The 25,954-nt window shown below is 35.5% G+C and overlaps 1 long non-coding RNA gene across 1 annotated transcript; it reads right to left on the bottom strand.

Moving 5' to 3' along the window:
* Positions 1-17,160: 17,160 nt before the first annotated feature.
* Positions 17,161-18,527, bottom strand: LOC130459953 (uncharacterized). Its single transcript, XR_008919718.1, has 2 exons — positions 18,390-18,527; positions 17,161-17,342 (listed from the first exon to the last, which is right to left on the bottom strand). It is a non-coding gene; the product is annotated as an uncharacterized lncRNA (long non-coding RNA).
* Positions 18,528-25,954: the final 7,427 nt, after the last annotated feature.

Below are 25,954 nucleotides of genomic sequence, written 5' to 3'. Positions count from 1 at the left end.
TTTCATTATTTGATTCTTTTTGATTTCGATCTCCGGTCTTTCGTCTATGTTGAGTGACTTCGTTAACTGCGTTCGTTGTAGGGGTTCGAATTCAATCACGTGACTAGAAATATATCGTTAGACATACGACTTGGTTACTTATCCTTAGGTCGAAAAATCTCATATTTTGCGAAGAATGCTAAGCCATCAAGCATGCCTTTATCATAAACAATCTAGCTTCTAGAAAACTTAGTTCATACTACCTGGTTTTATAAACATGTCATTTTGTCAATTTCTATTCTCAACTCCATTTCATTCCTCAATCATTCATAACTCTTTTCGAATTTCATAACATTCATTAATATCATCAACGTCATAGACAGAATTCTCGATAACTTATTTCAATGCTTTATATGCAACTCAATTTCATGTCCTCACTATAAATCATACTTTTCCTCACAACATTTTTGCAAAACCTTAAATTCTCTAGTTCAGCTTTTCTTTTATGGAGTTAATCAAGCGTCCTTTCCGATAACTACACAAAAACAATCCTTATAAATGATGCGAAAAGGTAAACCAAGAATACCATCAACCTTAGTGAAAAACTAATTCTTGATAACTTCTTTTATAATTCTCAGAACTTCATGTGTAACCTTAATCATGTTTGGTTTCGCATAATATTCTTACATAACTTTACAATTCTAGCTTAGCTTCCTTAACATATCTAAAAATACACTTAGGTACTTACAACCATAGAACAATCATTATAAAGGGTGCGGAATAGTAACTCAAAAATCAATTATACTCACACGCTTTAAACCTTGTATAACCTTGATTTAATCGGTGACTCGCCACTTAAAATACAAACTTATGTTCTTTCGGTACCCTATCATTAAATCTTATCGACAGACTAATTCTTGATAGCTTATTTTGGTAAAATCCTCAAGAACTTATTCATGTGTCAACTCAAATGGGTCATTTATCATAACTCATGTTGGGTTCATAACTTTTCTGTATAACTTCTTAGCTTCCTTACTCAATCATTCTAGATATTAGACTTTAGTACTTATAAACATCAAAATATTCATCGGAAAGGTAACCCAATAATCACTTTTGTTCATAACTTTAATACTTTGAAATTCGAATAATCTTAACTTAATTAGTGATCAACCATAACCTTATGCTCGCTTGGTATTCCTAACATTTATACCATCCTTAAAGATCAAAATTCCTCAAAACCATTCATATCCACAAAATCTTTGAGTTCGAACCATGCTTAACTTAACTCCTTTGAAGAAAATAGTAATGCTTAAACTTTTCCTAGACTTCCTAGGGTAGGAAACTCATAATATGACATATAACAATAAAAGTGAAATCAGCTTCAAAGCGAGAGAAAACTAAATTAAAATAATATCAACGTTGGCGTCATCTTCGTCTTTCATCATGTAAGCTCTTACATATGTTGACGGGCGTGATCGATTTAGCATTGTTGTTGTTTCGTTCATGATTGGTCGAGGTTGATGTTCCGGTATTCGTTGGAGGTGGTTTAGGACAATCTTTAACAAAATGATCTTTTCCTTGATATTAATAACAAGTATTCTTTTTTCGCACGATATTCGCTTCCATTCGTTAGAGCATGTCGAAAGTCTCGAGTAGTTGATCCATATGATTGATCTAGTCTTCAAATTTCATCGAATCGGCTTGCGATCATAGATTGGTGGATTCGGAGGTGAAAACTTCTTAAATAGTGACGCATTTTCGTTCGCATTAGTGACTTTCGTTTTTTGAGAATCTTTGACTAATTCAGTTGACATCGTACTTTCCGTTCCTAATCGTTCCATCGTCTCCTTGTGATCTCTTATAGATTGGTCGTCATAGAAATCGTCATGGGAAACATCATTGTGGGCGACGTCATCGTAAATGTTGCGCTTGATGTGAGCTTCGTTCGTGGCATCATTAGTACCTTGATAATCGATATTTTGCATAACATATTCAATCAAGAAAACATACATAACAGGAGAAATGAATCCCTTTTATCCCGTGCGTTCCTACGCTCACACTCATTTCATTTTAACTTAACATGATTTTAACATATTCTTTTTAACTAAACTCTTTGCTTAAAGCCTATTGAATTCTATTACGTGCAAATCTGTAAGGTTTAGCACTTATGATTCAGAACCTTGGCTCTGAATACCAAACTGTAACGCCCCGACCTCTAATTCAATTATTAAAGCATAATTAGCAGCGGAATTAACCTAACTTGGTCGGGACATTACCTGCCGTAATTCCCTCTTGGAAATTACAAGGCAACATCATACATAAGCCATAAAAACCTCCAATTTAATATAATAATCCTTTATATTCTCAAAATTAAAGTACATAACTTACTAAAAGTCTTTTAATTAAATTATTATAACTTTCAGCATAAACTAGGTGAATATTATTAAAGTGAAATTCCTCGCCTCTACTCGTTTCCATCGATCCCCGCAGTACCTAAAATGGAAAACAAAACGGTGAGCCGAAGACTCAGTAACGACTACCCTAGCAACGTAAATTCATTTCAACTCATTTTATTTAATAACACAGGGCGAATAGAATGGGTAAAACATTTAATAAAACATCATATTTAATTCATTCATAAACTTTTAATGAAAAACGTCATACATAAACTTTTAATTAACATGCTAGTTGTCGGCAAGTACGAACCGTGAAGGAATTCTCCACTGGGCCTGGGCCCTGAGCCTGGGCTCATCATCGTAACATGGGCCTGGGCCCTGAGCCTGGGCTCATAAACCATGGGAGCCTGGGCTCGTGATCCATGGGTGGACAGGTGTCCGTGGTGCATGCATGACCGGTAGATAGGAAGATGGTAGTTTATATACCGCAAGACAAACCAGGTCTTTCCCTTTCATTTATCATGTTTTATGTATTTTTACCAAGCCTTGGCTTGTATTTCAGTTGAAATAACATAACTCATTTAACTCATAAAACATCATTTTGATCCTGGGATCAATAAACATATTATTTCTTTCAAAGCATTGCATAAACATAATTTTATGAGAAAACTCAATCAAATCATATTATAATAAACAATTCAAATAAATCATATTTCATCCCACAATCCATAAAACACATCAAAACATTTAATTCTTAAATTCAATCATAACGTCATAATTTCATAATACATTTATAAAGGGATTGCGGGTACTAGCAATAGCCGTTACCTCACTTCCGCGATTTGCTAAGGATTTTCGGTGGTTCGTTCGTCCTGAGCTCCGAGTCCAATTTCTTCCAAAATAATAAATTATGGAATTAGTACCAAATCGATAAATAATTTGAAATCAATCTTTTATAAATCATAAATTTTATAAGTAACGAATTTATAAATAACGAATTTTAATAAAAAGTATAATTTCGAAATCTAACGAAAAATATTATTATTAATCGAATTTTTAATCGAAATATATATATATTTTATAAATCGATTTTCATGTAAATAATATTTTAAATTCCATTTTGATAAATAAAACTAGAATCTTATTCTTATAAAGTCGAAATTAAAACCTGAAAATAAGAAAAAATTTATTAGTAATTAATTAGATTATAAAAACTATTTATTAAAACGTAAATACTATGGAAATTCTGAAAATTTTAGATTGTTCTTACCCAAGCCCAAATGGTTATGTGGCCCAATTTGTGAGGGGGGTTTTGATGAGAATAAAAAAAAGAAACAAGGTATATTGGTTATCCCCCTTTTTTTTCCTAGAAATAGAACACGGCAGGGGGAAGGGGAGAGGAGCGAAACAGGGGAAGCACGCAGGGAGGAGAGGGGGTGATGGTTGGCTGGGTGGCTCGGTGACAAGGTGATGTGCCGGTGAAGGCGACGGTGGTGATAGGTGGTTGGTTTGCAGCGGCGGTACAGCGAGGGAGGGAAAAAGGGGTGCGAGCAGGGGAGGTTCGGGGGGGTGTTTCTGGGCGTTTTGGGCGGCGGTAGGGCGGCTCGACGAGTTGTTTTGGGGCGGTGGTTGATTGGCAAGGTGATGAAGGTGGTTGAGTTGGTGGTGGTTGAGTTGGTGGTGGCGGGTGTGGTGTTGCGAGGCGGGGAAGGGGGAGGCAGGGGATGCGTGAAAAGGGAAAGGAGAGGAGGGAGATGCGGTGAGGGGGTGGTGTTCGGTGGTGCTGGGGGTGTTGGGTGGCTGCGGCGGTGGTGGTTTAGCAGTGGTGGTTATGGTGGTGAAATATGGTGTTCGTGGGTGGTGGTGGTGATAAAAAGTGGTGGTGAGATTTTCAATTTCTATTTTTGGTAATTGATTTTGGTTGAGGAAATGGGTGAAAATTTGTGTCTGATAATAAGGTGAAGTAGAGTGAAGAAGAAGGAGCATTGCTTGGGGTCCAAGGAGTGAACTTGGACAGAATTGAGGGAAGGAGGGAAGGAAGGAATTGCTTCCTGGTTGTACGTGGAGAGCAAGGGAAGAGGAGAAAAGGGAATTTTGGTTCCTTGAAGGTATTTTAGTAATTTCACATGGTTGGACTAAAATTCAGAAATTTTGTTGCTATTTTAGGAAACTACTAAAAATAGAAATGTTTAACTAAATTAATTCTTTATAAAAATATCGTTAACGAAAAATAAATTTAATTTTCGAATGAAATAAGAACGTTAAATAATTAATTTAGTTTCCGAATAAAATAAATAAATTTAGAAATCCGAAAATAATAAAAATTTTATTTCAGTCGTATTTAAATTAATTCATGATTTTAATTTTAGTAAAATAATTAGAATAAATAAAATTTATTATAATTACAATATTCAAAATTAAAATCCAAGAAAATAATTTAAATTATCAATTTTAAAATTAATTAAAATTACGTAAACTGAAAATTTCAAATTAAAAATTTCAAAACGATCTAATCGCAACGCAACAATCCCACGCAACGCACGCCCATGGGCCACACGCACACAGTCATTGCTGGCCATGTGCGCGCAGCCCATGCGCTGCGTCGCATCGCTGCTGCTCACCATCGCAAGGCATCACGCGAGCTGGTGCTCGCTGCGCGCGCCAGCGCTCGACGCAACGAGCATGCTGCCGCAGCCCATCGCTGGGCGCAGCGCTCTTCGTATGTCGCAACAAGCAAGCTGCTTGCCATCGCTGGGCGTAGCGCTCGTCGCACGTCGCAACAAGCACGCTGCACGCCATCGCTGGGCGCAGCGCTCGTCGCACGTCGCAACAAGCACGCTGCACTCCATCGCTGGGCGCAGCGCTCGTCACACGTCGCAACAAGCACTCGCACGCCATCGCTAGGCGCAGCGCTCGTCGCACGCACAATAGCGCTCGCTGCGCGCGAGCGATCGATGCTGGAGCGTAGCACTCGTGGCACGCGAGCTTGCGCTCGCTGCGCGCGAGGCTCCGCACGCTTGCGCGAGGCAGTGCGCGCTGTGGCGCAGCTCGCTTGCTGCCCACACGCGACTGCTCGTGCCTTGCTCTCGCCCTCGCCCATTCGCCCATCGCACACAGCCCACGACACAAGGCAGGGCTGCTGCCTTGTGCTCGTGCACCATGGCCTTGCTCATTGCATTCGTACCGCATGGGCGACGAGCTCCCTTGCTCGTCGTCACATGCCCGCACTATACAACACCCCTTAAGGGTAACACGTAGCGTCCATTGCTTTGTGCGTGCAAGTTATATGAGCGAATCGCATAAAATTTAAAATTTATATTCAAAATTAATGACAAATTAATAAATAATATTAATTTCATAATTTTAGGGCGAAAAATCGAAAATTTATTATTCAATTGATTTCCGATTAACATGGATTCAAGTCTAGGTCATAAAAATTTAAAATTTAACATAAATTTACAATTATTATGGTGGTTTTTAATCATAGGTATCTAATTAAATTATAACTAATTATGAAAATCAAATTAATTCTAAATTATTCCAATTTTCAACAAATTAATCATAATTACAAATTAGATTGCATAATTAACAAGGCTAGGCATTCAAACTTGTTAAACATATACAGTAGGTCAATCAAAAATTCAAGATTTATCAACAAGAATCGCAAATATTTAATTTAACATCTTAAATTTACGAAATTTTGCATTCGAAAAAACTAAAACCTCCGAAAAGTCATAGTTAGGCTTCGAATTTGAGAATTCTGGGTTCGGCCGAAAAATATTTTTTTTTGTCAAAATTTTAGAATGCCTTTTACATGCGGAATTGACACAAAAATCACTCGATTTGGATGAGTAACGAAGAAACTGCCGAAAAACTGCGTACGTATAATTAAATAAACGCAATTTGCAATTAATTAACAATTACGAAAATTAATCACCCCTTTTAATTCTTGCAAATTTGTAATATTTAACCATGTTCATGCAATTTAGATTATGAAAATAATAAGAGGCTCGTGATACCACTGTTAGGTTATGATACATATGACAATTCATAAATCATGCGGAAAAACCATAAAGCCAGGAAAGCATATTATTTACACATAATCATTTAGCATAGTTTAGATGCATACTCTTTGTTGCGTGCCTTCCCTAGCTCCGCCCGAACCGAACAAGAACAAGTCTTTAGGACTCCAAGTGTCGTCCCTCCGTAGATAGTCCACAGCACGTCCGGATCCGCCTTAAGCTTGACCAACTAGGATCGCCCTTAAGGTACTTAGAATTTTCGGCACATATAGGCAATTGTATGACTGAATTTTTGCTCTCAAAAATCACTTTGAATACTTGAATACTCGATATAAATTGTGAGCATTGATCACCTATTTATAGGGCATGGGTATCGGATATTAGAATCCTACTAGGAAACGATTTAGTGAATCTGAATTAATCTAAAATTCAATCACTTAATTTATCTAGTAGACTTAGGAAATCAATCTTATACGAATCCTAACCGATCAAGGTTTCGTACGCAAGCACAAACACATACGCAGGCGCAGCAGCCCACGAGGGGCGCCATGCGCGCGCCCGCTGAGCCCAGGCCCAGCAAGTGCTCGCAGCCCACGAGGGGCGCGCGCCTGCTGGCCTTGCTCTCGCGTTTGGGCTTTGCTTGCTTTGGTCGCGTGCGGGCTTTGCTAGGCGTTGGGCCTAGCTTCGTGCTAGGCCTTGCGTCTAGCAAGCTCGTCCGATGTTTATTCGTACGATACGCTTCCGATTAATTTCCCGGTTCCGGAATTCATTTCCGATACGAACAATATTTAATATTTCCGATTCCGGAATCAATTTCCGTTTCGAACAAATATTTAATATTTCCATTTCCGGAATTTATTTCCGATTCCGATAATATTTCCGATTCTGACAATATTTCCGTTTCCGGCAATATTTCCGATTCCGGCAATATTTCCATTTCCGATAATATTTTCCGATACGTACCATGTTTCCGTTTCCGGCAACATCTACGACTTGGATAATATTTATATTTCCGATACGATCCATATTTCCGTTTCCGGCAATATCATCGTTTCCGGAGTATTCATTTCTTGCCTGTGACGATCTCAGCTCCCACTGAAACCAAGATCCGTCGATTCCGAATATCCATAGATGGAGTATTTAATGCCATTAAATACTTGATCCGTTTACGTACTATTTGTGTGACCCTACGGGTTCAGTCAAGAGTAAGTTGTGGATTAATATCATTAATTCCACTTGAACTGAAGCGGCCTCTAGCTAGGCATTCAGCTCACTTGATCTCACTGAATTATTAACTTGTTAATTAATACTGAACCGCATTTATTAGACTTAACATTGAATGCATACTTGGACCAAGGGCATTATTTCCTTCAAAGGTCTCTCCAGCAAGCATCAATTGCAAATCCATAGTTAATCCACTCTCAAATCTCTGAGCCCTAAGCTCCTCCGTTGCCACCACTTCAGGTGCAGATCTAGACAGCTCTATGAACTTGGAATAATATTCAGTTACAGACATCCCTTCCATCCTCAACTCGATGAACTCTTGGGCTTTCTTCTTCTTCAGATATGGTGGATAAAACTTGTTTCTCAAGGCTACTTTGAATAATTCCCATCCAAATCCAGGTGTAGCTCTTAAAGCATTCTCACACCTTTGCCACCACAAATCAGCTTCTCCCCTATGGTAATACACAACACTATTAACCCCTAAGGTTTTCTGGGAACTTCACAGCTCGGATAAGCTTATCCAACTCCCTTAGCCAGTTCTCAAGTATAGTTGGATCTACTTCCCCTTGATACAAAGGAGGCTTACTATGGGCCACCTTCTTAAACATCTCACCAGCTGGATCAAGTCCCTGATTATTCCTATTCTGTGCTAAGTTCTGCAATACTTCAGCTAGTTGCCTAACCACATCGGCAATCCCTTGGGTAGTCATTTTTCTTCTCCGGAATAAAACAAAGGACTAACTTTAACAAATGGGCTTGGACACTGCCTTGCTAAAGCATTGCATTAACAAGTCACACAATTAGCACAACATGCATGAAAATTTCGGACCCTTAAGGCAAGATTGGCGCCTACTATTTGGCCAATTCCCGCTTTACTCCGTACCATAACTTTTAAGTGGTGAAAATTGAACCACCTTACAAGTACAATTTCATCGAAGAAATACATGAAATTCTTTTGCGATAATCGCTCAAAGAGAACGTAAAACTTAGAATTAGAGGTAAAAGAAAGAACTATAAACTTTTATTACTTCAATGAGAAAATAATACATTCTTTGGATTGTACTTTATTCGAGAAACCATAAAATGAACTACTAAAACCATAAATAGTAGCTTGCTACTTTATTACTTCACTAAAATTTAAGCACTAGCTATTACATTCGAAATGTCTTTGAATGCTAGAGTCATCTTGATGATCATTTCTCTCCTTGTAGTGCTCCGGGGTAAAGTCTTGATCATTAGGATCATCAAAGTCATCCAAGTCTTCCTCCGGATCAGATTCATACTCAATATCCTCATCATCCTATTGTAGCTCACTGTTCACCTCATCATTAGTCTCAGGCTCAATTTCTGTATCACAACAGATCTCAATAGATTCATCTTTTCTCACGGGCCATCTATTATAGTTCAGATATCTATACCACTTCAAGGGTATTTCATACACTATATATTAGTGTTTTCTTTCTTTTAAAAAATATCATCAACTGCATTATCTTGCCCTTTCATATAAATAATTCTATAACTCATCACTATGTTGGAACCGCATATATATTCTACACTTCAGGTGTAGAGATTTAAATAAATATTGGCAAGATATATTTCTCAACACTTACTATGTGTAACATCGAGTACTATGACTAACATATACCTTTATGTCTCTAGACAGGTAAAACTTAACATAATTATGTCATAGATATTTATGTCCTAACATACTTCGAGGATATAAAGTTGGCATGTACACTTACTCATAAGGGGAATAATTTATTATATCTTTTAATTTTGTCAACTTATTCTTGCTCGTCTCCCCCTAAGTTGGGAAAATATTTTCAATTTATCATGGGGCATAAAATCCTTCACCAACTAATAATACACTTTTCAACGTGTATTTTAATAAATGTTTCATATTTTCATTCTCTTCTGGAGATCAACATTAATCACGGGGAGTAGATGCACTGTGCAGTTGTATTTTTTTTCTTCATATTTTCTCATTTCGTGCTGACGTATGATTGCCCCAATCAAGAGATTTATGATACTTAAATCAATCACAAAACACTTGTAAACTTTTTGGTGATCTTCAAGTCACTTACTATCATTTTTGGTGAACTTCGGGTCACTTACTATCATTGTGAACTTCAAGTCACCTATCATATCATTATACAAAGTAATTAATATCTCTTGTATTTATTTTTTCAATCGATTCATTATAACTATTTGATTGAAATACAATTCAAACTCATCATTATGTCTTGTCTTTGAATATAAACAACATATGAGGGAATGTCAGCACATAAATTTTTTATTTGACAAGAATTTTCAAATTTCATGACGGATGTTCTTAAACCCGGATAGCCTGAATTATCACATCGTACGTATATAATATCATATAAAATATTTCATTCTTTAACTGTTGGTTATCTTCCTAAAGTGATCACTGTAATTATAAAATACTATAATTTGGACATATTGTGATGTGATATAACGACATAAACTTGTTCCTTGTTTGTAATGGCAAGACAATCCAACAAACTTATGGAACGATAGCTTGTACTCCTCTGGAGTATGCGTTGTAATTATGATACATATCAATTTCAATAAACATATTCATATTTTTTCATCTTCATACTCGAAAACTTGTACCACATTTAAAATCCATGTATCATTTTAATCCGTATACCACTATTTTGTAAAGTTAAAAGTTATCACCCCTGATTTTTTGCATATGTTCTTAACTATTGTGGGAGAAATTGTACCTACCCACTAAACATATGTCTTCATAATCTATTGTAATTATATCCGAGAGACATTCTTAGACTTTAATAACATAATTACTAGTTATTTCTTTCTGCCAGGAGAGGTGATCAAGCAATCAACCATGTTCAAATGGTTGTCCAAGACTAATTTCTCCATATTCATAAACCAGATTTGTCATAATTAAAATCAATATAAACCATTTAAAATTTAATTATTCCCTCTAGCGGTGGTAAGAAAATCAACAACTTGTACTCAATAATATGTTTTGGTGTGCGACACACACGAGACCAATGTTTTCCTCCACAAAAATAACATATATTGGTCAGAATTCTCACTTTTATCATTCTCACTATTACCATCTTTGAGCTCCCACTTCAGGTGGGAATGTGAGTTCACGAAATAATCTCACGATCTCTACCATGTCCACCAAATATAATTCCACGTCAATAATCACACAATTGGCCACAACCGGTACTTTCGGTATGGTCTTTATCAGTCAATTCTTTCTCAATATCGGATGTCATATTCTCTTCAGGGAATGAAGTTGAGCCAGTAAAACGTGATTCATGATTTTCATCAATATCTCATTATTTTTATCACCCACGAGAAGAAAATCCATTTAGAATACTTCTTAAAACTTGTTTTTCTCAATATTGTGTCTGCAGGACAACATTGTATGCATGAAATGTGAAAAACATTGCAAAGGATTTTGGGTCTTTAACAATCAGATATGTAGATTTTTTCCTTTCGTGGAGGTGATGGAAAATAAATATCATATATTTTTTTCTGGCCTATATACATCAACATGTTTCTTGATTTCCCTCTTTGATTGTTTCAAACTTTTCTTTTTGGTGTACCTCACTATCTAACACCCTTGAGAAATAGTTCTTTCAAGTAATACCAATTGCCTTAAAATTCACTTATAGCGAGGTCCAACTTAATTCATTGTACAAAATGATATTGCAAATTAGAACTTATAAATTAAAGGTAAACTTATACATATCAAGTTATATGGAGGAAGTTTAAGCATAGATATTTATGAACTAATCTCAAATTTAATTTGTTAAGTCATTATAATACGCCTTATTAACCATAGAAAATCAAGTACTAAGTAAGGCTCCGTTTGGTAAGGCGTAAAACGTTTTCATTGTAAAATGATTTTTCATTGAAAACATTTTTCAAGGGAAAACACAATTCCAAACTAGATTTCCTTTGTTTGGTACCTTAAAGGAAAATGGGAGAAGATGGTGAAGATTGAAGGGAAGAAAGGAGAGGGAGGTAAGAAGGAAAGAAGGAAAAGTGGTTCCCCTCCCTTTCAAATGGAAAATGGTTTTCCACCTTTAAGGGAGTCATGGAAAATTGTTTACATCTCTTACCCAACCAAACAACGTAAAATGATTGAAAAGGGGAAAATCGTTTTCCATTAAAACGTTTTACGCCCTACCAAACGGAGCCTAAGTACAAAAGACAAAGAAAAGTTCCACTGTAAACAAATCCAACAGGATAGAGCCAAGCCATACTCTACTTGATCAACAATCAAGTACCACTCTTATTAGCTAGTGGTGTACGAATGTGACCTAACTAAACAAATGTTTTAATTTTAAACTGATAAATTATTAATCCACTTATATATTGAGGAATAGAACAACATCACTTAGAAAACACACAAATTAACCGCATATTTGCCCAATATTCGTAAAACTCCGCTTTACCACAAGAAATCAATCATCAGAATCATGGAGCATAAACATATAACTATAATTATAGCAATAGTAGTATAAATCAAAGTTGTAGAATACTTCGTAAAATTATTTTGCCAACTTGATTATAAATAATATAAACTTTTTTATAAGGCGGTCTAAAACAAAAGACCACCTTGGTATCATATAAGTTAAGCAATAGAATCAATTAGTTAAGCACTTGAACTAATTAGTTAAGCATTGAAACCAATTAGTAAAGCAAAGGAATCAGTTAGTTAAGCAATTGAATCAATTAATTAACTAATGTAACCAATTAGTTAAGAAATCGAACCAATTAGTTAAGCAACCAAAGTGGTCTTTCCGATAAGGCGGTCTTACCCAAAAGTTGCCGTATAAATAAACCCCATAGGACTGAGGAAATAAAAAAAATATTTAACATAATGGAATCATTAATCCACAAAACTTACTAAACTCCGTTAACTGTAGCATACACAAACCTAAATGATTATATAGCGTAGTAACAACGCACACACAAAGTAAATTATTCCCATGGCACAAAATTAAACTCCATTAACCATAAGTCTAAATTCTATTAATCACCCAAAACAATAAAAATATGTGTTGACTGGCTATAACATAATTTTGAATCAAAGAAAGATAAAATTAAATGCAATCATGCATACACAAAAATGAATAACCAAATCAATGTAAAAGTGAATTACGGAGTACAAAACAAGGGAACATCGACATTAGTGATACCCTATCTATAATTACAACATTAGAAACACGGAGTACTTTATTAACATATGAAGTATCGGTTGTGGCGGAAAAACTTTGATTATTTATCATGCATATCACAAACACAAAATCGTGAATCATGTAAATCAATTAGTACAAAGAAAAAACTTACATTTATATAGATGATGACGATCCCCTTTGTTATTTTGTTGTTGTTCGATCTTTTTGATTTATGTCAGCGGTTAGCAATGGTGCTGATAACGTGTTATGAAAATAGGGAGAGAGGGGAAGAGAGAATTTGACGGTTATGATCTTATTCCAATCACCAAAATATGTACACATACATATATTATATGGGATAGGAGGTCAGGAGTATAATGGCATCCATAATACAATATATTTATAACACTTATTGATTTGACAACACATAATCTCACTTAATTTGATGATTCATAACACGACCTACAACTCTACGAATATCCACAACCAATTCAAGCTCAACTTTTACACCCTCTACTCTAACACCGCATATATCAAGCATTTTCTACGGAGTAGCAATATATTAGCATTGTTACTGTAAATCAAAAAAGTAACTCCACCAATTAATGCTACCTAGCTAGTTTCTTAACTAGCAACTACTACAACTAATAATCATTTAAACTAGTGTGTAGCCCGGGCGTTGCCCCGGGTTTTGACTTTTATTCGGGTCTTTTTTTTTAATTATGTGCACCTAGAGATGGTGTCATCATCAAATTACGGTGGTGACATAAGATTAGTGGCCGATCAACAACCTCCCAAATCTAAAACCCCACATCCATAAATCTAAACAAAGCCGAATCCTTTTCTTCAAAGTAATAACTGTACATTTATAAATTAAATAATCATTCCTTTTTTTGCATTCACTTTTATTCAATGTATTGTTTATTGTAAAAAGAATATATTTGCTTATATAGAAAGATATTACATAAGTTGTAGTTGGTTAAGATGGTAAGAAGTGTAACTTTTAACATAGAGGTCTTGTGTTCGATCCTTATTAGATATTTTTTGGTTGTAATGAAATGTCATGATGCTAATTAGTGGTGACGTGGCGTAATAAGGAGAGGTTTACGTGACATATACGTTCTTCAAAACGCCTTATATTAGTATAGATTGATCCCAATGCATGAAATTTAGTCAAGTTAGTTGTTACTTAGCTTGTTGGTGGACATATTAGATTTGTAAAAAAGTTGTATTTTGGTTAGGGTTACATTTGGGTCGGATCGAATAATATTTGTTCATGACTTAATCCCTTTGTATTTCAGTTGATCCAACGGTAAGAAATTTTAAAAGTTTTATTTCAATTTATTTATCTTTATTAAATAGTGTGTCATATAAAGATGGAATGTCTAACTTAATAAATATCTTTGGTACGTAAAAAGGTTAATCATACATTAGTACGGAGTACAACGTAGGTAAAAATACGTTACAATAAATAAGTTTATTTGTAAATTCATTCAATCATTAGATATTCACTACATTCCTTTTTGTTTGCCCTACTTTTCTCTTAGGGTGTCTCTTTGAGATTGTTCCACATTTTAAATGAAATTTTTTCCTACTTGTTCTCTCTATCGATCTCTCTCCTCTTGAGACCACTTTATTAAACCATGTGGACATTTGACACTAAATTTTCATAAAGTGTATTTTTACTAATAGGGCCATAAAAAAAGGGCAGAGGAGTAGTCATAGAACCAGCCAACACAACCCTAGCTAGCTACCTAGCTACCTAGGGAGACTCTTGATGTTAGGACAAAACATGATTTAACACAATAATTACATGGACACAAGGTCATATGATCCTAGAAACTACTCATTCCGTCTCTTTTTGTTATTTATGTTTGTTATTTTACACGCGTTTTAACGAATAATTAATGTGCATTGAGATTCCCCTATTTTTTTTAAACAGGACAAATTACGTTTATTTATAATGTTTTCACTTTTATTTTAATATTGGAAAAATGAGAACAAAATCTCAATGGAAATGTGTGAGAGATTAAATGACCTATGCATTTAATTGGTTAAAATAATAATTGGATACAAATTTTGATAGAATACTCCCTCCGTCCCTTAATACTCGCACCGTTTTGACTGGACACACTTGCCAATGCACAACTTTGACCATCAATATCTTAACTACATATTATAAAAACTTACAAAGTATTAATATTGTCAAAATATACATTAAGATGAAGCCAACAATATATTATATACTAACATTTATTTTCATATACTAGAAATAAAATAAGGTCAAAGTGAACTATGTGAATAGTGTAAAAAGTCAAAACGGTGCGAGTGTTAAGGGACAAAGGGAGTATTAAAACATTTATGCGATAACGTAAAAGGAAATGTAAAGAACATTTTTGAACACCTAAAAAGAAAAACGTAAATAAAAAAAAGAGACGGATAGAGTAATGGGAAATAGGAAAACACATTATACTCTCAACTTGGAGTTAAGCTAATAAATTGGGGTCTAACCTTTCAATTTTTTCACCGTTTGGGACCCTTTTGGACCTACTATTCCTTTTCCAGCCAAATTTAACCAATGCATATAAAAAAGTAGTCCCTTTAGTTAGCTTTTTAGATCCTTCGGTTAAAAAAAAAATCCCCCTTTTTTATTACTCCTTTAACCCACATTCATTGAAACAATCATCATTGCCACTAAAACCGTTGCCTCTTACCTTCATCCTCACCGCTGCCATCACCAAAACCAACCATGCACCACCCTCAAAGAACCAGCCACACACCACCCTCGCCAAAAACATCCAATTAGGAAAAAAAATACACCATTCAACACTCTCAGCAACAACACCAACACCCATTAAATAAAACAACCATTCAACACGAACTTTTTCCCTCTCCTTTCCAAGGTTACCCAACAATTGTTGTCCAACAATCCCAATTCGACCCAGCTAAGGAATTAATCAAACACCTCGTCACTTCTAAAACCTTATTTATTTTCCCTCGAAGCTCTCGAATCTTTTCTTTACAATCCGCCGCTAACAAGGAATTTCACCAGCTTGCTTGATCAGAATGTTCATCATCGGGAAAAAAAAAAATTAAGATGATATGATTTTAATTCTTTGAGGTGCTTGATTGCGTTTATTGAGGAGAGCAATTGAAAAAGAGGAAGATGGCTGATAAAGAAGGAGAACATGCCCAATAATTTTGATCCATTAAAATTGTAAATCATAAAGACCGAGTAAATTTGTTAAATCTAACAAAACGAAGGATATCTTCTCAACAAAGAAGAAAACTAGGATATCATTCTCTAGAAGTCGGGATAAAAGAAGGATTATGAAAACGCTGCATAACTTACACAATAATAATCAATAGTAAATATAAACTAATCTAATATATATCTATAAAGGGGAGTTATTTAAAGAGATTTTGGAGTGCCACATAGGATTGTACAGTCATAATTTTATTCTATATTAAATACTTGGTAAAAGATAAAAACGAATGGGGATAAAACAATATGGTTGGATAACTTATCACAAAATATCTTTTTACATACTACTTTACAAAATTTATCTAATTAAATGATAAGTTATAGCTTGACAGAACCACACACAAATATCTCATTCTTATATATTATTGTGCAAAACTGCAAACAACGTATATGAAATTAAACCATATGGCGTAGTTTTTTTTCCCACCGGTCTCTCTATCGTCCCTACAATTCTATGTAAACAAGGTTTTTTTTCTTATAATTATTTAAGTTGGTTGTATTCCCTGTTACATAGCATGTCGATTTCAATTATTTTATTTTATTTTATTGTGCACTCTATGTTAAATCCTGGCATTCTTGCCGGAAAGGCGGATAGAGATTCACGGAGGTTTCCTGGTCATGAGGAGGTGTTGAGATATCTAGCGTACTTTACTCATAATCCTGGTTTAAACAGAGCGGTGTTGGTTCTACCAGGTTGTAGTCTTGATAGGGAGTTCTGCGAGCGCTGTCGATATATGATAACTTGTGGCTCCATCCAATGGTAAAACCACTCAGTCACTCACCTAGGGTAAGAAATAGGTGGCCATCATGAGAAAAAGTTCGTTGATGGCATTGTTTGTCCCTGATGGCGGGGATTAGTATTTACTTAAGTTGTGAAAACTAGATCAGTAAATTAATGTATGACAATCAAAAGCAATCCTGCTAATGTAACACCCCGACAATTCTCTCTTTTCTAAAATAATCTTTTAATATAAAACGTAGAGAATTATCAAGGCATTATCGCCCGTGTGAAAACGTAACGGCTTATTCAGAATTTTGCAGCGGAAAACATAAAACTAACTTTAGGTTTATAAATAATCGATTACAGATTTAGTCCAAAACCCATTTAACTGAAATAAGGAAATACGAATAGTACGACAAATTTCAAATTTAAGTTAACAAACCAAATCACTTAATAAAGCAAATCTAACTACAAGCTCTCTAATCCCGATCCCCAATGATGCATCATCTTCAAACCTGCAGATGGACAATGCTTATTGATCCTTAGAGACTGCTCACCAAGATTGGGTCATCACAGGATCAATAAGGCATAGCCATGATCAACATGCACAAGCAAAAGCACGTAATCAGCAAAGCTGAGTACTACATACTAAATCAATAATAATCCTAACATGATTCTATTAAACGAACAATCCTAACATGATTCTATTAAACGAACAATCCTAACATGGTACTAAATAAAACATAAGCAAGGATAATCAAGATATATTGACTTGAAGACTATGTTTGACTGAACTAGACTTTTGTATCATTAACATTATTTAAATTGAAATAGTCAATGGACTGAGTTGTCTACTAGAAACTTCTTCTTCTTCACTAAGGAAGACGAGGTACGGGCGCGACTCCGTAAACCCCAATGACCTGCGATATCGAGGGACTTTTAAATAAAAATAGAACCGGTGATCAATCCGGCCCCAGAAAAAGCCATAGGCTACCCATGACCCCAACTCCTGATTGTCCGTCACTTTAGACGTGCACAGTCTAAAGCTATTGCTACTCATTTTCACTTTACATGACTTAACTTTTAATACTTGGTTATGACTCATCAAACATAAATATTATATTCAACAAGTAAACACAACTTCTTTTATCTTTGAATTAAACCAGTGATCACAGAGACGTCACACAAGACTTATTCCAATTAATTCAACCTTTCCTTTGATACTGATAAACCCCTCTATATGGGTATAAGGTTTCAACTTACTAAACAAGGTCCTCGGCCCTTATAAAGTAGTGAAAAGCTAAAAGGGAACAATGAACAATCGATCTGAATCAACATATATAATAATTTAATGTTCCCAACCAGCATGTTCGCATCAATCATCCATACCAACATGCTATAATTCTCATAACGAAATATATATGCTTAACATGTCCATCCAACAATATTAAACATGCACTTTCAACATAATCTAGTTCATCAACAATTTCAACATAACCAAGTTCCTTAATCATTTCAACATAACGAAGTTCATGAATCATTTCAACATGGTTTCCACAAATCACACACATTCCAAGCACACAGGTATGTACGTACCTTGTGTAAACAAACTGATAGGCCACTTTAACGAATTCAAAAGTCGCCCACAAAGAATTCTCCGCCTAAAATAATCAAGAAACGTACCCAAATCAATTCCTAATAATTTACAGCAACACTAACGTATTCTAAATACATCCTAAACCTATTTAGGACATTCCCCAATATCGAAACTTAATTAAATAATCTCCAAGCATAATAACTATTAAACTAATGATCCCAAAACGTTCTAAACTCCAATAAAACATCCCTTTTAAAATTTCCAGCAATATAGAATAATTTCAAACGTCCACAAAACATAATCAACGTTCTTAAAATCGTAAAAATAATAGCTTTAATAATATATAGTCATTCTATTATGATTTAATCATTAAAAACCTTAAAAATTCACACTTTAATAATTAAAAACTCTTATTTCAATTCAATTATGTAATCTGAAAATTAAATTATTAATTAAGCATAGTATATAATCTGAAAATCTAACTTAATCATAAAAGCTTATAATTTATATTCAAGAAACATGAATTAAATTATTAAAACTCCATTAAAACCCTAACTTAACGTAATTAACAAATCTGAAAATAATTAAATTAGTTTCAACAACATATAATCTGAAATTTCATAACTTAATCATAAAAATCATAAATTTAATTCAAGAAACATAAATTAATTTAATAAACAAAATTAAAATAATTAGCTACTTAGGGTTTAAGAAATAACCAAAAAGAGAAGAGAGAGAGAGCTGGCCGGCGGCAGGGGCGGCGGCAGCGAGGGAGTTGAGCGGCGGAGGGAGCTGGGCGGTCGCGGAGCTAGGCGACGCAGCAGGTGGCTGCAGGTGGTCGCGGTGGTGGTTGCACGTGGCTGAGCAAGAAACAGAGAAGCAACAAGTGGAGAGATGAAGGAGGGCGGTGGCTGGTCCTTTCGGCGGCGGCGATACAGAGGGTACGGCGAAGGGCGACCGGTGGTCTGGTGATTGGTTGCCGGCAGTCGAGAGCTTGGTGGTTGCTGGGATTGCTGTCGGTGGTGGTGAGAGAAGCACGTAGAGGAGGAGGGAACTCCACGCGAATTGAAAGAGGAAGAGAGTAAGGGAGGCCGCCGACTGGTTGACGGCAGCGGTGCAGCCAGGGGCGTGGTTGGTCGACGATGGTGGCTGAAGCAGAGTTGTGTGGTGGTGGTGGCTGAAGCAAAGGGTGTAAGAGTTCACGTGAATTCTTGAAGAGGGTTTAAGGGTTTTTCTGCTTTTCTTTTCACGTGAAGGAGAGGAGAGGATTGAGAGTTTTACATGAATTTGGAATATGGGTAAGGGATGTGGGTTTACTTATTTTGGGCTTTGCTAACTTGGGCTAGGATTAGAATTAAGTTTGGTATTTGAATTCAACACCGCTTAAGATTGGTTTCTAAATTCAATCGATTTTCGTAATTTAAATTCTTTTTAACTTAAAATTCTAAAATTATTCTTTATTGCACAAACCGTTAAAATATTTAGAATATACTTAAATAAAATTAAATATACATTAAATATATAATAAAGTTCTAAAATCGTTAAATATTTAGAACGTACTTAAAATAAAATAAATATACGTTAATTATATATTTATTACTTAAAATTCATAAATTCTATTTAAATATAAATAATGTACGTTAAAATATATTAATAAAATTTATAAATTTACGGGGGATTACAATCTACCCCTCTTAAAAGAAGTTTCGTCCCGAAACTTGACACGAAATTTCCCACATTTTCCCCCAAAAGCTTTTAACTCATTCTTAATAGAGAAGTATGAAGGAAATAATGCCCTTGGTCCAAGTATGCATTCTATGTTAAGTCTAATAAATGCGGTTCAGTATTAATTAACAAGTTAATAATTCAGTGAGATCAAGTGAGCTGAATGCCTAGCTAGAGGCCGCTTCAGTTCAAGTGGAATTAATGATATTAATCCACAGCTTACTCTTGACTGAACCCGTAGGGTCACACAAATAGTACGTAAACGGATCAAGTATTTAATGGCATTAAATACTCCATCTATGAATATTCGGAACCGACGGATCTTGGTTTCAGTGGGAGCTAAGATCGTCACAGGCAAGAAATGAATACTCCGGAAACGATGATATTGCCGGAAACGGAAATATGGATCGTATCGGAAATATGAATATTATCCAAATCGTAGATGTTGCCGGAAACGGAAACATGGTACGTATCGGAAAATATTATTGGAAATGGAAATATTACCAGAATCGGAAATATTGTCAGAATCGGAAATATTACCGGAATCGGAAAATAATTCCGGAAACGGAAATATTAAATATTTGTTCGAAACGGAAATTAATTCCGGAATCGGAAATATTAAATATTGTTCGTATCGGAAATAAATTCCGGAACTGGAAATTTAATCGGAAGCGTATCGTACGAATTAGCATCGGACGAGGCCTGCCGGACGAAGGCCCAGCACGAAGCCGGGCCATCGCCCAGCAAGCACGCGCGCCACAAGCCCAGCCAAGGCAGCGCCCAGGCCTACCGCAAGGCAGGCCCAGCGCGCGCCAAGGCCACGGATGCGTGGGCCGCGCTGCGTGGGCTGCTGCTCGCACGCGCATGGGCAGCCCTTGTGGCTGCCGTGTGTGTGTGAGTTTGTGCTCATGCGTGATTCCTAAATCTACAGAGTTAGTGTATGATTAAATTCCTATTCCTAATTGGATAAATTAATTAAATAGAATTCATGTAGGATTCTAATTTCAATTAATTCGTATCCTACTAGGATTACGATTCCTTTTCCATAACTCTATAAATTAAGGCCTAGGGGTCATTATTTATACATAAGTTTTAAGTATTCAAAACTAAGATTTTTAAGCAGAAAAATCAGCCAATATTCTTGCCTACCTAACCGAAAATATTAGAACCTTAAGGGCGATTCTAGTTGGTCAATCTTAAGGCGGATCCGGACGTGCTGTGGACTATCTACGGAGGGACGACACTTGGAGTCCTAAAGACTTGTTCTTGTTCGGTTCGGGCGCAGCTAGGGAAGGCACGCAACAAAGAGTATGCATCTAAACTATGCTAAATGATTATGTGTAAATAATATGTTTCCTGGCTTTATGGTTTTTCCGCATGATTTATGAACTGTCATATGAATCATAACCTAACAGTGGTATCACGAGCCCCTTATTATTTTCATAATCTAAATTGCATGAACATGGTTAAATATTACAAATTTGCAAGAATTAAAAGGGTGATTAATTTTCGTAATTGTTAATTAATTGCAAATTGCGTTTATTTAATTATACGTACGCAGTTTTTCGGCAGTTTCTTCGTTACTCATCCAAATCGAGTGATTTTTGTGTCAATTCCGCATGTAAAAGGCATTCTAAAATTTTGACAAAAATAGTATTTTTCTGCCGAACCCAGAATTCTCAAATTCGAAGCCTAACTATGACTTTTCGAAGGTTTTAGTTTTTCGAATGCAAAATTTCGTAAATTTAAGATGTTAAATTAAATATTTGCGATTCTTGTTGATAAATCTTGAATTTTTGATTGACCTACTGCATATGTTTAACAAGTTTGAATGCCTAGTCTTGTTAATTATGCAATCTAATTTGTAATTATGATTAATTTGTTGAAAATTAGAATAATTTAGAATTAATTTGATTTTCATAATTAATTGTAATTTAATTAGAAACCTATGATTAAAAACCACCATAAAAATTGTAAATTTACGATAAATTTTAAATTTTTATGACCTAGACTTGAATCCATAACAATCGGAAATCAATTGGATAATAAATTTTCGATTTTTCGCCCTAAAAATTATGAAATTAATATTATTTATTAATTTGTCATTAATTTTAAATATAAATTTTAAATTTTTATGCGATTCGTTCATAAAACTTGCACGCACGAAGCAATGGACGCTTCGTGTTACCCTTAAGGGGTGTTGTATAATGCGGGCATGCGACGACGAGCAAGGGAGCTCGTCGCCCGTGCGGCACGAATGCAATGAGCAAGGGCATAGTGCACGAGCACAAGGCAGCAGCCCTGCCTTGTGTCGTGTGCCACGAGCAATGAACGAATGGGCATGGGCGAAGGGCGAGCCAAGGCAGTCGCGTGTGGGCAGCAAGCGAGCTGCGCCACAACGCGCGCTGCCTCGCACAAGAGCGCGCAGCCTCGCGCGCAGCGAGCGCAAGCTCGCGTGCCACGAGCGCTGCGCCCAGCATTACTCGCGCGCACAGCGCGCGATGTCGCCCGCCCAGCGAGCGATGTCGCGCCCCAGCGAGCGATGTCGCGCGCCCAGCGAGCGATGTCGCGCGCCCAGCGAGCGATGGCTCGCGCGCCCAGCGAGCAATGTCGCGCGCGCGCACTGCGAGCGATAGCTCGCGTGCGATGAGCGCTGGCGCGCGCAGCGAGCACCAATGCGTGCGGAGGCTTGCGATAGGGAAGCAGCAGCTATGCGACGAGCGCATGGGCTGCGCGCACATGGCCAGCAATGGCTGTGTGCGTACGGTCCATGGGCGTGCAACGCGTAGGGTGTTTGCGTTACGATTAGATCGTTTTGAATGTTTAATTTGAAAATTTCAGTTCACGTAATTTTAATTAATTTTAAAATTAATAATTTGAATTATTTTCTTGGATTTTAATTTTGAATATTATAATTATAATAAATGATATTTATTCTAATTATTTTACTAAAATTAAAATCATGAATTAATTTAAATACGACTGAAATTAAATTAAATTTTTGGATTCAATTATAAATTGATATGAGCTTTAAATTTTAATTAAATTTGTATGTTTCCGGTTGGACTAGAAATACATTTTTATGTTTAAAATTGGTAAAGCATATGAATTTATTGGTTTAAGTGGGAGCGCTTTTTAGTCATAAACTCTTGATTAGGTCTACAAATCCTTAAGGTTAAAACAACTTGATTAGAATTAATAAGGACTGAATAATTGGTAGATTATTGGTGCCCTTGATTAATTGCTGCAAATGTTTACGTGATGCATAATGTGTTTTACTAACCAGCTATGTGGGCCATTTATGATAATGAATGGGTGAATGGTATATATTGTATATGTACTGTTTTGCAGGTTATGAAGTGACTAGTATGGCCCAAATAGGATAGAAAATATGGTCTGCGTACCATTAATTTGAATGTAATTGGTCTAAAGTACCAAAGTTATTTTTCAATTCAAATATGGTCTGCGTACCATCAAATAGTTGTAATTAGTTATAGCTTATCCTATTTGAAGAAAATGGTGCCTCCCACGGAGATTTTCAAGACGGACTTTGAAGTTAAAGCTTCAAGATGAAGTCGGGCCATACTAGATCACATTTATCTTATGCATGCTTTAAGTTATTTATTGCTTTAAATATGTCTTAATTATGCATAAGATTGTGGCTTGATTATGTTGCATGATTAAGGATTTTAGTTCACTTAAAATCTAACCAACATAGTAAGAGCCTTAAGTTCCAAACTTAAAAATTGAGTTAAAAGGTGCCATGCCAAAATATACACTTGCTTGGATATCCTTTACATCAATCTAGTAATAGTTTTCGCTCAGCGAGGTGTTACTTATTGGTCCTAAAGGGGCAAGGTACACAAATAATTGTGAGTACATGTTAGTTTTGGTGAAACTCAACGATATAAGTAAGGAGTCCTTTTATGTCGTGGCAAAATCGATAGGTTTACCTAATAAGTTCGTAGACGTACCTATCAACCAAGAGTAGTTTCTAGACTATTAGCAAAAGGCTTTTGCTTACCTAAAATGTTTTAGAATTGAGTCGACAAACTGTGCTTAATTCTTCAATGGTTTTAGGGTCTTGGAATCATTTTATTCACACCTGTCGGAACAATAAAATCGAATAAAATGCTAATAACTTGTTTGAATTGCATGGTTGCTTTAATTTCAAGTTATTATTCATGATAAATGTTTAGACTTTGCATGCTTCAATGTATGTTTTAATTATTGTTTATAATTGAATATCTTGCACTGCAATAAATCCTTTTAGAAAGGTAACAGTAAATTTCCTCGATTGGTAGTGAATCCAAGAACGATTCACGGAAATGAGAGAAAATGAGCAATTTAAAATGTACGTTTCTTATATCGACTTTTATGGTTGTTTTCGAGAATCAAAATCGAATGGCAAACCAATTGGTGCTTGTGAATTCAAAATACACTGTAGTTTTGAAATCATGAAGCATTGAGTTTAATACGCTCAGCTTTACCAATGGTTAACAACGTAATATCTTTGTCCATTTAATTCTCGAATGAGTCTAGTCCCTAGACATTCGAATAGATCGATGCTTAGAGAACTTTAGAAGCTTCTGGTAAGATCATCTAGTTGAAACAAAATATTCAACATAAATTAAAATGGTAAAGAACCTTGTTGGTGACATTGGACATGTCTAACAAAGTATAAAAGTCAACACTAAAGAATTCAATTCTTAAGACTATAAGAAAAGGTACAAGAAATAGGAAAACGAGGAACAAATGAAAGGAATTTACGATTTCGTTTCTACCTATAAGTTTATGTTTAAAGAGAAGTAACCTAGCAATCAAACTTCCTTGGTATCATATACCGCTTGAGGTTCTTACTTCGATAATAACTCAAACAATGGAAGCTAGGATACACTAATGACCTACAAGTGGGAAATGAAGCATGGCAATGCTACATTAGTTGTAGGGTCATCTAGTTTGTTTTAAGTCCTTTCAAAGGCTGGAACTAAATGGCTATTTTGTTCCATAATCAGCATACCTAAATTTCTGCTTCAAAACAGAAAGACTCACATTCAGAAGAACAAAAACAATGCTTGTTTGTTTGTTTATTTGAATGAAATGGTCAATTACAGGTTGAGTCAATATGCTTGATTAAAACAAACAACTCTTTAAAGAACTTTACTAGGTTCAAATCAAACCCTTGATTTGAGTTCCATTAATCTTTGGCATTGTTGCTTAGACCATATCAACAAGTTAACATTCATAAACTCTATTTTGATGGACCTTTTGAAAGTTGGTTGATTTCTAGATCAACTTAAGACAAGCTAGTCTTACTTGTTGAAAGTAACAAAGAATATGAACTATTGTTAGAACGCCTAGATAATAGAGTTCAAAGCTAAAGAAAGGTTTTATGACTTTATTATTTCACACAGATTTGAGTGAATATAGGTTTATTTACTCAAATGTGATATAAGTTGAATCTGTTTGGCTAGTTCAAAGATTCAGAAGTATAAAAACCACTTCGCAAGAAATCATAAAGATCTAGGTTAGATCATGTTGATGATTACTTAAGACCAAATATGATCATCAATGATTGTGTGTTGTAATTTCACAATCTAGCTCCATAAGATATGGCATATCTACGTTGGAATGATCGAAGTCAATTAATACTTGATTCGATCAATGATGAATCATAAAGACTTTTCCTATAATTTCTAAAACAAAATGCTCAACTACCACCAAACTAAACCAAATTCGTCAATGCTATTGAAAAGTAATTTCAGAATATCTTTTCAAAATATATCTAGAGAGTTGCAAAACTCAGTGGGAGCTTAGTGTTTGTCATTCGACAAACTAA

Source organism: Spinacia oleracea, chromosome 4 (genome assembly GCF_020520425.1).
Source record: "Spinacia oleracea cultivar Varoflay chromosome 4, BTI_SOV_V1, whole genome shotgun sequence".
Classification (NCBI taxonomy): Eukaryota; Viridiplantae; Streptophyta; class Magnoliopsida; order Caryophyllales; family Amaranthaceae; genus Spinacia; species Spinacia oleracea.
Note: the sequence above shows the minus strand (reverse complement) of the source record. Positions and strands in the feature narration are given on the sequence as shown.